Source organism: Ammospiza nelsoni, chromosome 1 (genome assembly GCF_027579445.1).
Source record: "Ammospiza nelsoni isolate bAmmNel1 chromosome 1, bAmmNel1.pri, whole genome shotgun sequence".
In the NCBI taxonomy this organism is placed as follows: domain Eukaryota; kingdom Metazoa; phylum Chordata; class Aves; order Passeriformes; family Passerellidae; genus Ammospiza; species Ammospiza nelsoni.
This window is the reverse complement of record NC_080633.1, coordinates 104,359,508-104,378,433: the sequence shown is the minus strand read 5'-3', so window position 1 is coordinate 104,378,433 and position 18,926 is coordinate 104,359,508. Positions and strand designations below refer to the sequence as shown.

At 40.6% G+C, this 18,926-nt stretch overlaps 1 long non-coding RNA gene across 1 annotated transcript in view; it reads right to left on the bottom strand.

Moving 5' to 3' along the window:
- The window catches only part of LOC132079519 (uncharacterized), a 150,303-nt gene extending 133,232 nt beyond the window's left edge, over positions 1–17,071 (bottom strand). The window contains exon 1 of the long non-coding RNA XR_009419427.1: positions 16,958–17,071. This is a non-coding gene — a long non-coding RNA (uncharacterized LOC132079519). The remainder of the gene's footprint in view (positions 1–16,957) is intronic.
- Between the last annotated feature and the right edge of the window lie 1,855 nt (positions 17,072–18,926).

Here is an 18,926-nt window from a genome sequence, read left to right as displayed (position 1 = left end):
TCGTATCATTTGCTTAAAAAGGATCTGAAAATAGGTCATAATTTCCATGCAGTTGCTTAACATGCAGGAATTTCCACCCAATATCTTTGCAAAAGTCTTTTGTAACTATATGAAAGACACAGGAGTATTAAATATTCAAAGTTTATTTTGATGTAAAATGAACAGAGTTAACTTGTTTATGGTCCTTAACAAGATGTGATTATGAAAGAACAATAGTTTCAATGCCACAAAGGAACCACCAAAATGATCACAAAGGTACTTGATTTGGGTTTGTTTGAAACCCGTGTTAGGATCTGTCAAATTACATTAAATTTATATTATTTGCTGAAGCTTAAAATCCATTTATTATCAGCAAGAGCATAGTTTAATCCTCTATAAAATCAGTTTATAATCAAATAATACTGTTAAAATATGAGATTATCAATGGAGCATTGTAACATCTAGGAAAACAAGCAACGCTGACTTCCCTCTGTTGCAATGTGCCACACCCACAGTTAATAACAACAGACAGCCTCTGAGCTGTCAGAAATAAGATGCTGCAGTAAGACACTCAAATAAATGACACATCAAAAAGCCATAATTAACTGGACAAGAACTGGTTCTTCTTTGGAACAGCTGTTTCAATTGTATCAGGTACATTTAATGGGTTATCTGCCACAGGAGAAAAAAACCCATATCCTCTTCTGCACCAGAGAGCACACAAATCCAAGTAAAGCCTGAAGAAAAAAACATAATTAAATCTTTCCTCTGAGGGACAGCAACACCTCCTGAATTGTCAGCTGAGCAGGAGTATTCTTCCCCAAGCTATTGCTTCTATGATGCAGTACTAATGCAGAATAAAGGGATAAGCATTAAAAATATCCCTAAGCACAGTTTCCCACACACCACAGACAAGGTTCCAGAGCTTTTCAGCTGAGAATACAGAAAATATTAGTTTACAGATAGCACTAGTATTAGCTCAAGACACTGAACTACACAGGGTGTTTGGTGTCACCATTAAGAGAGTACCTTAGTTGTGAATACAATTTGAGAAATAAGGTGATACTGAAGAAGAATAACATTTATATGGTGCAGATGGGAAAGAAAAGTGGGTTTAATATTAGCCATTGAATAAACTGCACTCTCTACCAAAAGGCCTCTAAAATGTGAGCAACATACATAAATATTGTCCAAAGAACTGCAATGGAAAATACAAGCTAAAATAATTCTTTAAAGATTACATTCTGTTTGGGTGAAAACAATCTCATTACTCATCCTATATAAAGAAGCTGATGTTAGATTACATTTGATTTCGTTGCACTAAGGAACACAGATCTGATCAAATCAAGTTAATGAATGCCTCTGTTCAACTACTAACAAAGATTAAAGGAGAATTTAAATTCTTTAAAACCATTTCAAGCAGAATTCAAGTATATATTTACTACAACAAAATCACAGAAAATTAATTAAATATTAAAAAAGACATTTTTAACTGGGAAAATAAGGAAATATATGAAGAGATGAAGCTACCAGCACAAACTTAAGATAGCACTGTTTTAAGAACACTAGTGTTTTAGCAGGAATTAAAACAAAAAGATCATAATTTGGCATCAGAAAACTAAAAAATGGAGGCTATATCAGCTGTTGATTAATATAGTCACCATATTCAAGTCCCAAGTCCAGTATACATCACAGCAACCAAAAGGATAAGGGATCAGTTTAGTGGATCCCTCATCCTTTTGGGCAGTGTTGCAGTTTCTCCAATAAAATTCAACAAAGAAACAGCAATATTTAGTAAAGAGTGAATCTATTCACTGAACATTCTCTGGAATTACAAGTGCTTCCTGTCACAAGGCCAGTTTACTCCCAATAATGTGGAAATCCCTGTGCTGTTTTCTGCTGGTGTATCAAGGAGTGTACATCTCTAAAGCAAAATCTCCTCTGTTGTTGGGAATACTTAATGGATATAAAACTAAGCACATCAGTTTATTTCTAAGGTCACATTCACCCACCTAACAGTGCTTTTCCAAACAGCTATGTCATCTTTTCCCCAAACAATCCTAATTAATTGCTTTTGCATTAGGATCTCAATTTCTCGGCTCACTGCCATGGTAAGTTTTTTTTTCTGAAAAGTCCTGGTAACTCCTGTTAGCAACAACTCAAAATTGCCCTTCCTGGCCAAGTTTCTCCTGCTTCCACGTCTATCAAAGCACTTTTCAGCTCTACCTCTGGATTCAAGTTTCCTATGGGTAGTTACCATCATCCACTGCTAAGTTATAGACTCTGCAGACTGTCCTTGAAAGCAGCTCCATATCAGTGGCAGAGAGATTCTGCACAATCCTGAGTCACCCATGATATCCCACCAAGAAATTCTTGGTAAAACAATCTTCCCCATGAACAAAAAATCCACCTTAGATGGCAATGGGCTTCATGTCTTCAGACCCAGCTACTGCACATATAGACTGATCTGAATCCAGTTTAACTGATTTTGTTCAAATAAAAAATGTTGAATAATATGAGTTACAAATGAACTGAAAATGCCTGAGCTGTCCAGAGTTGTTAAAATTTTTTAGAAGTTTAGCTGAGATACATCTGAGCACATGAGTTTTAAAAAAAAGTTTTATTGAAGTTAAATTCTTAAAAATATCACACTGAACAGCTACCACTCCCATTTTTAAAAATAGGGCAACAAGGTTATTCTGGCTTGAACACGATAAAACTTACAAAAAGATGGCCTTAGAAATGTGCTCCTTCATCTCACCCAACAGGAGTTACATTAGAAGTTGAAATAAATCTCCTCTTTGTACCCCTGTCCCACAGAACATGTTCCCCCTGCAACAGTCACCGAACACACCTGAATCTGCAGATGAGTAAGAGACTTTGTCATTGCTTATTGCTGTCCAGTGGGGAAAAACTGCACGAGTGCTAAAAATGAGATTAAAATGTACTGTTTCCAGTGCCTTCTATCCTCCATCCATGCTTTATGGAAAGCATGACAGAAGGTAGCATTCACCATAATGCAGAAAAAGGGTGGTAAGAATCATGGTGCCCACAGAACTAACATGAGTCAAGATGAGGAGACAAAGTAGTCAGGCTAAGGGAGACAGATGAGACAGGGGCAGGGAGATATGCAGTCACTGAAGTGTATTTCATTCCAGAACTTGGAATGGAGCCCAGGAAACCAAAGTCTCAAACCCTCCTCTGCTGTCAGCTAGAATTTACAAAAGCTAATTGCAAAGCTCTTCTCACAGATTTGCAGCTGGACACAAAAAGGGCGACAGTCCTCTACAGTAACTCATTCCTTTACTATTCCAAGTCAGACCACATTGCACTATAACTCTTCACTTCTGGTGATCTTGTATCCCTACATGATGCTATTAAAAAAAAAAAGTAGTTCAGCTTAAAAAATACATTTCTTAATATCATAAAAATGTTACAAGATTAAAAGTGTGAAAAAAAATTAATTCAGTGCAGAATTAATGAAATATTCAAATACTGCAATTGTTCCTATATACACTACAGCATGCACACACACAACTGGAGAATGTCTCTGCTCATTTGCAACCCTAGGTAATTAACACATGGCCCATATAAACATGCATGCCAGCATCAATTAGGTTTCCTTTCTTCAACTGTGAAAGAAAGCTTCAGCCAAATGTAAAGGTTGCAATACAAAGAAAATAGTCTTCTGATCTGGGCTGAATGGAAAACAATGCAAGGAGAAAAAAAGCAGAGTTGGGTCAGATGTGCACCCAGACAGTCCCTGTCTGCTGCTCCAGCATTCTGCCATGCCATTTGTAGCATCACATCCAGTTCTTTTTCCCCCATTCCCTCTTAATATGCCTCATACACCAGGATGCCCACAGTCAGCAATGAGTGCCAGAGCTGCTATAAAAGGTGAAGAAGACCATGAGGCTCACTGGGAAGCACTGTAAGCTCTCATCCTCAGAGCTACCTTGAATGTCACCGTCACCCTTAGGGAGATACGCGATATTAACTCAGGGGTTCTGAGTATTAATTGCATGCATCTCTACAAAACCTGTTACTGAAGGGAAATGTTTTGAACCTCCAGAATTCCAAAGATTTTCCACCATAGTTCTATGAAGTTGCTGTTATTTCCTGATTTCGATTTATTCACAGTTAGTAATCAGGATTTTCCTCACACACTACATTTCCTGAATATTGAAGTTTCTCTCTGCAAGCTCAGTCAGTGAATGTCAAAGCGTAGAGCCCTGACGAAATGTTAAACAAAGCAAAAGATAGGCATTGACCCACAAAGCAGATGTGTAGCATCATTTAACAGGCTTAAGGACAAAATGTATTTCTGAAATATTTCTGTAAGCATCTGCATAAAGCTGACTGTTGATGGGAACTAAAGCTGACAAAGGCATAACAACATAAAAATGCATCCGTGATCTTACCCTGTACGTACTTAAAGTGACAGCCCATCATGGTATAATTATCATATATTACTAATGGAATATTAATCAAACATTCATTACTCTAATTAGAAAAACTTGTCTTGAAAAGCAGCCTGACTTTTCACCTCTGAAACTGGAATTGACATACAAATGAATTTGACAGTCTTGACGACTACGAATCTTTAGTGGGAGAAATAATGTCTTTATCTTCCAATATTTAGCTTAACTGCCAGTTTCCATCCTCTGTATGTAAAATTCAAGTCAGCTTAGATGATCTCATGCACTCCTTCGACCTCTGTTAAGTACTACACATATATCTAACATGAGACAGAGATAAAACCTAGGCTATGTGCAGGTTTACCAAGTGGGGATTAAGTTTTTCTTTGAAAGAAACCTGGAATATCTTCTACAATGTAAAAAGTCAAGCCTAAAGTAGGATTTCAGTTATCCATGCATTTTCACACTTTTGAACTTGTATAGCCTTTTTTGTCTCTTCAAAAGTGTCATTTTTGTGCACATACAATGTCTAAGCCCCTACAAATATTAACCACATAGAAAGGAGACCAAGTAGCAGTATAAAGTCTGCCTTTCAAATGATTCATGTGGAAAAGCAAAGCATTTGGGAGATAACATTCTGAAGTGCCAATATCCCAGCAGGTCTCAAATTTAAAAAAAAAGAGATGTGATCTTTGTGCTCATGTATTGACACAATCCAGCACCTGCTTAAGGAAATTATAGACATTACAATCACAGTGTGAGCCACAGGCTTCAGTGAGCAGCAGATCAGGTTTCTATGGACTATTCTAGAGGTGCTCAATCATGAGATGCTTTTAACAATTAAAATTATATGTCTATACATTAGAGGCTTCACCAGGCTATGCTGGATTACGGACAGGGTTCTCTTTGCACACCCTGCTGAAGGTGTTGAAATCTGGAGCTGTTGAAGTCTGCTTTTCATTTCAAAGTGTGTTCTGATTTTGCCCAATCTCAGATCATAGAATATCTCAAGCTGGAAGGGACCGATAAAGATCATCAAGACCAGCTCCCTACAGGACTACCTAAAACTAAACCCTATATCTAAGAGCTCTGTCCACAAGATCCTTGAACTGTGACTGGCACAAAAGATATCACTCTGCCAGAAAAAGCTTGCAATAATGTTTGACCTTACAGAATAGTTGGAAAGGCTATTATAAATTGAAATTCAGACTGTTGGCCAAATACAAAGGAGAATTAATTATAATTTAGAACTACAAACATATTTTAATCTGTCTTGACTTCATCTACTACGTAATTATTTAGGGACTATGCAGCATGTTACAATTTTGTTAGGACTGTAGCTTTTTTCCAATATTACAGTTCCAAATTACTGTGCTATTTTCACTTGTATTACCAGACATGGTCTGAAAATAGGAAGTCTATTTATCATATCTGAAACAGCAAATGCATTTGGAACTGATATTATAAATAAAAGTGTAAATATTTGCAAATATAAAAGCATAACTTTAAATTGTTTATTCTTTGTCCTTGGTTATACATCATCATCATGTTATAATATTAATTCAAATTATGTGTTCACTTGCAACAAAGTGTGCAAGGAAAACTCTCAAATTAACTGTACTACTTCAGTGTGATGTTATTTTCTGTTATGTAAAACAATTTTCCTATGAACTCATTTCTCCTTGCTAAACTCAGACTCATTTTTGCCAAATAAATAATGACAATGTTATTACTGCAACAGGAATGGCAATATTGTATAGGTCACTGAGGAGGAGACAGAGAACACTTCCCATGTATTACTGTGTTCTGACCTCCACAAATGATTTGCTAGTTGTGATATGCATTAAGACATTTCATGCACACATTCTGCTCCTGGTTTATTCATGGACTATTCCGAGGCTTCATGAGCTATGTACTAAACCTTAGGGTCCTAAAATTCAAATTCATTCCTCAGTTAGCTAAGGAAACTATGGTTAAGTGAAGACCTTGAGTTTTCTGTTACTCACATTTCCACCTACTTGAATCTAGCATTAAGTCAAATCCATTCCTGCTTTCATCCCACTTACCTCCCTGTAAACACACCGGTCACAAACCCAGTTCTCTGCACTTTGCTTCTACTGAAATAAACTCTACTGCAAATAAATTTCTGTTTTCTATTGATGCTATCCAGTTGGTGTATAAAGAGGAATAAGATCCGGTCATCTGGTCTATTTAGATAAAATACAGAGTTTGAGGTGTTTTTTTCCCCAATCTTTTTTGTTCAGTATATATTTTGTTTAATTACACTTTTAGCAGCACAAGCAGAATTAGTTAAAAGTAGTTGTTAGATGAAACACTATTAATTTCATCCTACTTTCAAAAAGTATTTGACCTAGCAATAAATACAAAAAATTAATCCTACTTATTAAAATATGTCCATGCAAACTCTAAGAAAATGCTTAACAAAATAACCATTAATACTACATTTGCCACACTTAATTTTCCAGCACACACACAAACTTAGCTCTAGAGAGACTCCATTGAATTAATTTACTTACTTTAGGTGGTATATTGTAATGATAATAATGGAATCTATTAAAAAATGACTACATGATTAGGTTCCATAAAATTGTGGGCAACAATCCATGACTAAGCTGCAAATTCAAAGGGGGAAGCAAAATGAATTTTTTTTCATTATTCATCTATTTTAAACAGATAAGATGTACAGCACACGTACTGATCAATGTATTTAAACATTTTCTTTCTAATACTGTGGCTTAACTTTTTCCAACACAAAACACACAGCAGGCAGCTTAGCTTAATAAAAAAATCATATTACAGATGAACAAACTGGAAAGTGATGGAGTATTTGGGTTACATACAGGTTTAGTATCAGAGGTTGGGAGGACTCCGTTTGGCTCCAGCATAATTTGTCATTGAATTTCAACTGGATCAAGAACTGTTCTTGTCCTCTTGACTGCTGAATTAAATACGATGATTGTTAAATAGTGTATGCTGAAAAAATTATTTTTTTCCCCCTAAAATACACACAAACAAAATAAATGTAATTTTTTCAAGAATGTCAGTATCACACAAAGCATGCATTCAGCTTTGAGTAATAAATTACTACACAAATGTAAAGCAATTTATTTTCATCCACTAAAATAGAATGAATCATATCCACGACACCAAATTGTAGTAATAAATTACTGAGCTCTGCTAGTGGCGAGAAAAGCATTATCATATTAGAGTTTGCAATTCAGATCTATTATAGGCATCTTGTATTTATTTATTTATTCAGCCATATAACATGGTATAAACAACATATTGGCTACATACCCTATGTGGAAGGCACGCATCTGCCTGCATCAATGCTATTTCCTTCACCAAGAATACAGGGTGCTTACTATAATTAAAAATATGAGTGCAGCGTAACTGTGACACTGGTGCCCCCAAAACTCTGTCCAGTCACCATGACTGTGCAGAAATGATAGACATTATGTCTATGTGCCTAAAAACACACCCGCTGAGGGACTGCTCCTGAGAAGCAGACTTGTGACAGCAGGGTCTGCCCTGTGTGCAGCCAAGCGAGCACCACCACGGATCTGGCTGACCTGGGCTTTGTGCACCACTGCTGGCTTAACCCACCAGGTCTAAAAATTCCTGTTCTGCAGGCCAACCGATGACAATAGCTGAAGTGGCCTCTTCAGCCCTGCGTTGTGAGTGAGGAGTGCACTTACTGCCTTCAACACCTTTGAGAACGGAATTCCCCTTTCCTCCTTGAAGTTCTCATTGCTCCCACCAGAAAGGCAACAGAACCTCTTTAAAGTGTCCCATGTGCCTGAACAGCTAATCTCAGCTTGTCTTCAGCCTCCCCTACAAAACCAAAGAGCAAGGAGAGATCAACATCAAGAGCAAGGGAGTTTAAAGGGAACTCACTCACTCACTTGTGTTATCCCTGTGGTTGAGGAAAAAAAATCCCCATCAAAAAATCAATCCTGACTTAAACCTAAATTCAAAGCATATGTGAGCCTGAAGAGGTACTCCACATTTATCAAGCATATTGCTAACGTGGGCAGTAGCTGCCACGAGCTGGATATGGCAGGAAAGATGAATTCAGAGCAGTTTATGGTTAGACTAAACGTTAAGGCAAAATCATCAGATAAAACTGAAATAATTTATGTTCTACAGTAACACAAGGCTCTCATGTGCACATAAAACCAGACTCAACGCGATGTTCATATTTTAATACAAAACAGTAAAAAAACCCACAAACCAAACTGCTCAAAACCAGGACACTGCCTCAATCAGCATCTGTTCAAACCCATGCATAAATCAGCTGCAGGGACTCTGTATGCTAACAAAGCCAGAAAGGCTAAACTAGATCTGGAAAACCCATTAATTAATTAATTATACCACAAATAATCAATGATGCCAGCTCTGAATAAAAACAAACATACAAGAACCACAGTTAAACCAAGAAAAAAAAGATCCACATACAATTTATTCATCAGTATCCCCTTTGCAATGAAATAAAATACTGGGTTTTTCTGCAGTATCCTCAGGTTAAAGCATTTTTTCTTTCATCAGGGAAACACTGCACAGAGATCCCTGGGAACTGTGCACAGATCACTGGCAGCATTTGTTCTGAATTATGTAGTATTTTAAATATGAAAATAAACTTTACCATGACAACATTACAGAATAAAAATATTGAAGCTTTTAAACAAATAAAATTTGTATTTGTAGACTTTCCTATATATTAGTTTCTCTATTCTTAGAAAGACTGCAAGTCCTTGGGAAAACGGACCCGCTACTTTTGATCCTACAGCAGCTCAAAGAAAATTACAAACAAAGTTAAACAGTAAAAACAAGTTAAGAGTATCTACAAATATGCAAAGTATGCTAGAAAAAATTGATCACTGGAAATTTTTCTTCTCATTGTATGCAAAATTTCTTTTTGGTTCCAAAAGAAACTGAAATGAGCAAAGATAAACCTTCCTCTTTCTCTCACCATGCTTCGCTGTGTGTTGTCATAGAGGGACCAGAAATTTAGAATAAAGAAACACAGTGTAATTAATTTCTCCCAGGTCCTGTGGAAATGCTGTGACCCTTGAGTAATCTCTTCACAAATATTTGTGTCTTCAGAAGGGCTCTACAAGTCTAACACACACAAGTGCTGCTGCTGCATTTCAGCATTTTTTCATATTAAAAAATCCCCTCCAATATGGGCCTGACTAACTGGTGCTGAACATTTAACATCTCATAGAGGGCAGGCAACCTGCTCCTGCAGTTCATGCTCAAAATGCCAGTGAGCATAAAGAGCAAAGGATCAGGTCAAGAACTTCAGTATACTCTCATATTTTGCCTTGATTCTGTCAAAAACAACCTCTGGAAAGAAATTTAACATAACACATTAATTTTTTTACGCCACACTGCACTGATTTAGAAGTACCTCACACACTACTTGCTTTGCAAATGACCAAAGTACTTGAATCCTGCAGAACGTCCTCGTATTTAGCTTTTGTTCATATATATTTCTGCTGTATAATCCTGCCTGCAAAACACAGCATGAAGATCCTCAGTAGGGACATTTGAGAGATATAGAACAACACACAAATAATTATGGAAGTCAGCCCACACACCACCACAGTATGAAAAGAAACACCAACACCACAGAGATTTGCAGGTTACACACAGAAACTCCAAATAACATTTCTATCCAAGGAGAAGTGAATGCTTGTCAACTACCATGCCACTGAAACTCAGTAAAGGACATTACACAGAAACTGAAACAGCTCTACAAACAATGTCATATTTGAAGTAGTTGTCGTGGCCCAAAAAACCCAAAAACAAAACAGAGGAAAAGATGCAACCACAATTTTTACACAAGTATTTCTAGTATTTCAGGAATTAAATTTTTTTTTTTGTTCTAACAGGACAGCCAGTTTGTTTGAATAGCATTCAATAGTCTCTCCTAGTGCAATATCAGTAGTTGTTTCTTTTGTTTATCTTTTTTTGGTTGTTGTTGTTGCTAAGAAAAGAAACCTGCATTGGTTCTTTTTCAAGGAAGAGTGAGATCCAAATGTGTGAGAAAAAGGTTTCACCTCCAGTTTATAATTCCACTTAAGTTTATTTTATCATGTAGATATCCATATCATAATTTTTAAGAAATCCACCCTTTTCACTAAAATTTACAGTGCTTCCTAAACAGACACTACATTTTTTCTTCTAGAGTATTTGATTTCATATAATGATAGACATATGATATTATTCAAAGTATCACTAATCTAGTAATCACTAGCCCTACTTTGTTGCTGTTACAAAAGGACAGATCCCATCTGAATATTTGGGATATTTTCCTCAGAAAAAAATTTTAATCATCTTCTCAAAAATTACATTTTATGATTGTACAGTTTTTCCATGAATGAAATTGCAGAATCGTCATTAATTTTTAACCTAAATTGTTTTGACAATGTTTGCAATACTTAATTTATATGAAATAACAATTAATTCTCCTAATTCTACCTCCTTCATTCCTTCCTTGATGATTTTTTTTTCTTTTAATCCTACTTTGCCATCTCACTGCCACTAAAGAGCTCCATTGGGATATTCTTCAATATTATTTAAAAAATTGTATATAAATTTGGTGATAAGCACTTATCTGCAATAATAATCTGTCAGAAGGAACAGTGAGGAATATCACAGAACCACACAATGGTTTGGGTTGGAAGGAACCTTAAAGATCATTAATTCCAGTCCCCATCTTGGGAATGCACGTCTCAGTGGATCAGGTTGCTCAGATCCAGTCCTATGGTATGTTCTTAGAAAAGGGGATCTGATAACAGTGATGTTCTAACATACATTCACAAGCAAAAAAAAAAAAAAAAAAAAACACAAAAAAAGAGAGAGAGATAAGCAAAACCCTACAACATTATGGAGGTCAACCAGATGCAACACCAGAACAACAGGAGGTGACACCTTTAAAGAACCAAACCATGCCCTGAGCATTATGCCCAACCCATAGCTAGCCAGAAGATAGACTGATGAGAGCAAAGGATCTCTGAAGCATCTCTAGTGAAACACTTGCACCAATGCAGTTCCAGCACCACAGAACCAGAAGCTGCATTCCTCTATGAACCATGAAGTGAAGGGCACCCTGTGTGAATGGCATGCTGCAGGAACTCCAAAATTCTTCCTGCTGCAGGGTGAAAAGATAGAGATTCTCACACACTTTGCGCATTTGAGGGATATCTTGCACCCATGTAGCATGCTGACTCTCAATACTTCTGGTTGGACAAAGGCAACTGCACCCTGTGTGTTGACCTCCTCATAAATGAAAAGATACTGTTGAGACCACTACCACAAAGCAGACACCTTGATTTCATATCCACCCTTCTTTAATTGTTTTCTTCCTTTTGCTTTTTTTTTTTTTTTCCCTGATGACAAGACAAAAGAAGCACAGTAGTGAGATAGCAATTCTCAGTGTAGACTTTCAGTGCTGGATGCACACTGCTAAAACTGGAGTTACCATGACAAAGGTAGCTAAAACTGCCAGTCATTGTCTCTTGTTGTTATTGACCTCCAGTCAGATACATTACCCTGCCCCACCGGCAAAACTAAACAGACACATGGGAAGAAAGTGTGAACAAGCACAGAATTAGCAACTGAAGTCACAGTCAGGAAGCTGGCTGAAAAAAAACTCCCTTCTTTTGAAAAAGTAACTCAGCTACCATCCTATTAGCACGTTCCTTGGAATACCTTCAGCAAGGATGTACACCCAGAACAATTGTGCTTTCAAGCACAACAGATGGCCAAAGTTTTTGGGGATCCTCACCCTCTTATTTCCTTTTTCCACAACAGAAAAAAAAAAATTAAGAAATCCTTGACTTGATCCAGCAGAGTCAACACATCAGGATATTAAGATGGTGAAACTGGTAAGACATTGCAAGTAAACTCAAGCTACTGCAACCTACCTTCCAAATTTACCTACAAAGCTTAAAAAAGCACCTTCTAGGTATAAGACACCATCTGTAACTACTGAGATCTTTATTATGATCTGACTTATGAGCTGATGGCACATGGTCTTGTCACCTGCTTAAGTCACCTGAACCATGGCAACAGAGATGCCTGGATCTAGGCATCTAGAAGTGGACATTTCCTTCACAGAGACAGAACTTCAATTCTCAGATCCCTAGTTTCTTTAGCATAAGAAATCAGAAGATGAACTAACTCCTTAGTTAGTTAAAGGTGAAGCTAAATTTTCAAAAAGAGGGAAACAACTGGAATGAGTGAAATTCATTGAAATGCCACCAATACAGGGACAGGTCATCCGGAAGCAAGAAATCAGAAATTGCTCATAGACAAAGGCAAAGAAAAAGCTACTCAGACAATCATTTTAAAATGGCTTTCACCCAGCCAGAAGACACTGGAGGGATGCATTAAGTCAAATTTACTTGGAAAGCCAGATTATGAATGTACTAGCTGCTATGACTATGGTTTCTTGAGCAGATTTCCAGATTTTCAAATGGCACAGACAATTCTTTAAGAAACACAGAGATACAGAAAAGTAGAAATACACTGTGTGATTTCAAAGCACTGCAAAGTGTTTCTACAGACAATCTGCCAACTAGACAATTTAAGAAGGCCAAAGTCAGCATCAGCATCTGTCTTCCAATTAGAGAGCCACAAATGACATATTGCTCAGTGACAAATGATGACTCCTGTCTTACATTACAATAGTTGCTTTAGCAGATGTTTTCAAATTATCCCAAGACATGTCACAGGGAAAAGCAAAAGAGCTGGAAATATGCCCAGAGACCTGGTGCACCAGCAGCCTAAGGGAGCCATTTGGTATCCTCTCATGAAATCGTAGCTATGAAAACTGAGTACAGAAAGGAGAATGGAAATAGAAAACATGTTACATTCCTCGGTGAAAGTTGTATGTATCTGGCTACAGGATGATCTACAATGAAATGTGTTCACTTCATCTCAACTTCGAAAGAGACAGTCTGGGTAGACAGTTCTTCAAAGACGACAAAGGGGAAAAAAGCCCCCCAGCGATTCCTCCAGAAAGAATTGTTCCACATTGCTGCTCTGTAATGACAGAGTTAGGGAAAAATAAAGATAAAGGCTTTCTATGCTGAACATCTCTAAACAGTAATTCTGGTATCACATCTCACATGCTGACTGAAAAAAATTAAACTCAGCCCTGCTCCCAGGTGAGAAGAAGTAGACAGCTTTTACTGCTATGAAACAATAAAACTCCAAAACCAGCACAGACAAATAATAGGGGGAAAGGAGCTGAACACACTTTCATCTGAAGAGAACTAACGAGTAAGGTTTGGTCAGCTATTACACAGATTTAGAGACAAGACAAGTCTTCAAAATGAAAATCTGATGGGGAAAACAAACCATTTTCGAAAATCCCACAGTAAAATCATATAGGTAGCAATAGGTAGCAAGCAAATACGATGCAAGCAGAAGGGAGGATTAGGGCAGGGAGAAACACAGAAGCTGCGCTCATCCAGCGTAGCATCATCCTCACTCTGGAAGCATGAGGCACCACTAAAAGCACACCCCAGGAGGCAAAATAAGCACAGAGGGGAAGGCGCCAATGAAGGCTGCTACAAGTTAAGGAATGGGTAGGCGTCTGGTCTTGACCTATGGTGAGGGAGAAAATCCTTTCTCTCTTGCTCTCAATCTCTCTCTCGTTACCATGGAGATCCACTTTTCAGGTTTCTTTGGATGAGCTTTATGCACAAGTGCAAAATTTGGCATAAGAGGAGAACAAGTATTAATTACTTGCCCCTGACAAAAATAGCTTTCTTAAATCTTGAGAGATAATACAACTGAGGCAGTCAAAATTAAGTTTGGTTACTGAGATTAAGGGCTGAATAAACTATTTCACTTTAAAGTACCTTGAAATCTCATCTGCTTAAAACAGCAATGCCAGTCTCAGGGCATTGCATCTGTCTCTTACAATTTGGGTGAAGATTTTAATTACGGTATGGTATCAGATCAGGGTGAAAATGACAATGAAAAAATTCCATGGATTCTTCCTCGGTGTGGGATTACCTTCAATTACTACACTATCTCATTAATTATTTATGCAGTTCTTTTTGTATTTTCAGGTGGAAACATCACTAGCCAAAGCTGGACTGAGATGCACCACCTTTACAGAAAAAAAACATTGCAAGGCTTAACACACACAGATTAGATTGATATGCTTCCAAGAGCTAATCCCACAAGAGACAGACAGAATAAGCCTTGAATTAAACTATATAAAGTTATGGTGAAGTACAAGAAAACTTTAAATCAGAAGGATATATATATATATATATATATATATATATATATATATATATATATAATGAAACACTACTATGCCCTTTAAAGTACTTGGTAAACTCTCTAATAAACAGCATATTTTGCTCCCATGTGTTTTAATTGTTTCATATTAATTTAAAGAGTTACCTAATTGAAATACATAATTTAGTAACCTAAATTATAGTTATCTGAAATATGCAGTATCAGACAGACAAGTAAATTGTGACAGAAGAAAACAAGGAATTGTGTTGTTGCCATTAACTATTCCCAATTCTCATGTAATCATTACTATCAGCAGTAATTTGATCTGCAAATATATAACCTATTTATCTTTCAATATGCACCCTATAGATTTCTGGATCTCTTGGATCAGTGAACAATGTTCAAACTCACAATGACTTTTCAGGGCGGGGAAATACCTTAAGCATCTACACTGGATCCACACAGGAGGAGAAATTAGTGTTGCCTCTTTAAAGCTGCATTAACACTGAAATACAATCCAGTACAACAAGCTGAATATACACCATGCCTGTAAGCACACCTAGCTTTCACTTGTAAGTAAGCTGCAAGTTAAAGAACTACTTTTTTTTTTTTAATATCCAACTTTGTATGCAGTCCACTACAGTTCTCACGGTTTTGCATCTCTTACTATTCTCTCTTTTCTTTTTTTTTTTTTGGTTTCTGTCTTCAACTGCATGCTTAGGTACCACTGACAGGTATAGAAAACAACATAAGGAGATGTGATTAATCGAAAATCAATCATGTGTGAAACCAAAGCGCTTAAATATTACTACATTTTCTTTTTTTTCTCCGAGATCAAATAAAAGTATAAGCTTCCTTCAAAAACAACCACAGTGTAGCCGCTTCCTTGCCGGCATCCTGAGCCGGGTTTAGTAACAAGAAGAAGAAAGGGGGGGAAAAAAAAGCGCCGTAATTACATAACAGACCCCGCTAAATGCCTCGCTTCCCGGCTGAGGAGGAACAGGGGCACGGCGGCGGCCGGGACCACTCTGCCCCAGCACCCGTGAGCGGGGAGCGGCGGTGGCGGTGCCGCTGCCCGGGGAGCCCCGGGAGGCGACGGGCACCGGCACGGCGGAGCAAGGCCTGCCCTTCTCGGAGGCGCTTTAACCTCCGCCCCGGGGGCTGCCCAGGCGATCCCCGGAGCTCTGAGCCGCTGAATGCGCACACCTGAGCCGGGGCCGGCCCGCGGAGGAGCTGCCCTGCCCGGGGCGGGCTGCCCTGCCCTGCCCGGCCGCCCTCTGCCCGCGGCGGCGGGGGAGCTCCGCTGCCCGAGCGCCCCGGCAGGGCAGGCTCCGCAGCACCGCCTCCCGCCTGTCCTCTGCCGGCTTGCAGCTCGCTCCCAAGCACCCGCTCCTCGGGGGATGGAAGTCTGGATCGGGGTCCGTGCGAGTCCGGCGGGACGCGGTCCCCTCGGCGGGGCTGCGCCGGACCTCTCGCTTCCACGGGATCCCCGCACCACGCGGGCTCCGCCGAGGGGGGAGGCAAATATCCACCCCGCTGTCCTTGTCCTGCCCGGGAGGGACGCGGGACAAACTCGGCCCGAGCAAGTGCCGACAACTATTCACGGGGCTGCGGGGTCGGCGGGGCAGGAGCCGGCGGCCGATGCCCCCGCACCGCTCGCCCGCAGGCTCGCCGGGGAAGGGGGCGCTCCCCCGGGCAGAGGAGAGCGGCAGTCCACGGCGGCTGGCAGAATCCCCGTGGATGGGGGATAGTGCCCCGCAACGCAAGGCCACCGAAGAATCACTCATTTGAATGATGCAGCAAACGGGGAGGGGGAACACGACACGGGGACGACGGCGAGTCCTCCCGTTGCCACCCTCCCGTTGCCCCGATTAATAAATAATGCCCAGGTTCCGTGCCAGGGGAAGCGCTCTCCTCTTCCGCGCAGACGGCAATTAATAGCCAGCCTCCTCCCGCGAAACCCTGGCTAAGCGCTCCCGCCCGCTAGCACCCGCGGCGCCAAGTGCGAGCAGCACAATAGCGGGGAACCTCTCCACCTCGCAGCCCGGGGGAAGAGACAGGAGCGGGGGCTGGGTGAGCCAAACCTCTCGCGGCAAAAGCCGATCCCCCGAGCCGCGGAGAGCCGGGGAGCGGCGGCCGCGGCAGCCGCCGGCGCGGCGGGAGGGCAGGCGAGGCAAGCAGGCTGCCCGGCGAGCCGAGGGCGGACCGCGCAGCACGCCGCGAACACCATCACCCTCCGTACCGTCAGCAAACAGCACGCCCGCATTTACCTTTTCCTGCCCGCCGTCCGTCAGTCAGGCGTTTGCGGGAGAGAAGGAGGAAGGGAAGGGAGAAGAAAGAGACAGGGAAATACAGAGAGCGAAGAGGCGGCTGCTAATCCCCGTGTAGAAAGACTTCCAGTAGCAGCAGCAGCAGAAGCAGCAGCAGCATGCGTGTGTGCGTGCCCGGAGTGAAGCACAGCCCTCCTGGCGATGCACCGGCGCTGGCACCCAAGTGCTGTCATGTGCGTGTCTCGGTGTGTGTACCCATGGCAAAAAAAAAAAAAAAAAAAAAAAAAAGGAAAAAAAAGGAAAAGATAGACGGGGGGAGACTCGTCAGTCACACGCCTGGCTGTGCACTGCTGGGGGGGACGAGGAGGAGGAGCCCAGCGCTCCCCAGCCCAACCACCGGAGGAGCAGCTCTCTTACTACTGCGGCGGCCGGGCTGCCCCTCCGCGTCAGCCCCTCACGCCCAGCCGCCCTTCCCGCCCGCTCCCAAGGACATGCCTTCGGGAAAGACCCTCAGGGCCTCCGTCCCAGGGGACTCCGTTGAACCCGGGTTACCCGAGCCCCTCGGGAAGCGGCTGAAAAAACACTCCACGTTTCTGCCCCAAAAAAGCCTCCCGGCGGCATCCCCTGGGCAGCGGGGATGCCCCGCGTGGGACTGGGGTGCGGCGCCTGCCAGGGGTCCCGGCCGAGCCGGGAAGGGCGGGGGCAGTGGGAGCGGGGCCGCGGCGTTTCCCGGGGGTGCTGCTGGCGGCGGAGGCGGGGACAGGACACACGGACCCCACAAAGGTCGGTGTCCTTGCGTGGGGCGGCACGCTGTGGGTCAGGGAGGCTGCAGGTGCGGAGTGTGAGCTGGGCGTCTGTGAGAGCCCCAGGTGCAGCTATAAATGTTCGTGGTAGCGGGTACAGAAAGTGAAAAAGGCTGTGCTTATCCGGCCCACGGTGCAGGTACCCTGGTCCTTACATGTCCAGTCACAGGCACTTAAATTTCAGCCACGGTGCGTGGCTTTCTAAAAGGTGTTTGAACAGTGGTTCAAATCACTTATTTGCTAAATAGTAAATACTAAATCCATCATTTGGCTGTAGAGTGGCATATATGCATGTAAATGAGATTTTGACATACAAGTTACAAAATAGCTAGAATAGAATATGAGCTAACAGAATGCTCATATTATTCTTATTGTCCTAAATTTACTAGTGAGTCATAGCACCAGGTTTCATGATGTGATTTCTTTAAGCCTCAAACCAGAAAAAGTTAGTGAGAAATGCACTTGATGTTTTATTTTTTGTACCAAAAAAGTAACGCATATGGACTGGAAGATAGTAATAGAAAAAGGTTTGTTGTATGACAAGCATGAAAAAAAACATGGTGGGGATATCAGGTTTGCTGATTATACTTTTTTGTTATTATTTGTAATGAACAAGGCAGAGGTAACATCTCAGGGGTAATAAAAGGAGGAAAGGATGAAGTGTTATTGACATTTTTAATTACAAGTGTAGTTTGTATTGACAGGCTGCATAAGACACAAAATTCTGATCTGTTGATAATTATGTTAATTAGCAAGTGGTCAACCAATTGAGTGGGGAAACATTGGTCAGTCTATTTATAAACAATTGTTGAGGGTTATTTTACTTGTAGGTATAATAGGTAGTGTAAAGGGGAAATCACTGAAATGACTCTCCATCTTGTTAGGATTTAGCTGCTAATAATAAAATACTTTGAGGCTTCCCAGAAGTCCTGCAATAAAATAAAAAAGACTAAATTTGTTGTTACTAAATTGTATAAATCAAGTCAGCATGACATTGCTAAACCAAATTGCAGCCTAAAGCCATATAATTAGTTTGTTTTTGTAAAATAAAGGTACACATACTCCCTTAGTTCCTAAACTGAAACACAGATGCTGAATCTGAGCTAACTCAGGTAAGTAAGCTGAAGAGGGTTCATTATTTTACTTCAGTGTTTGTACACACAGCA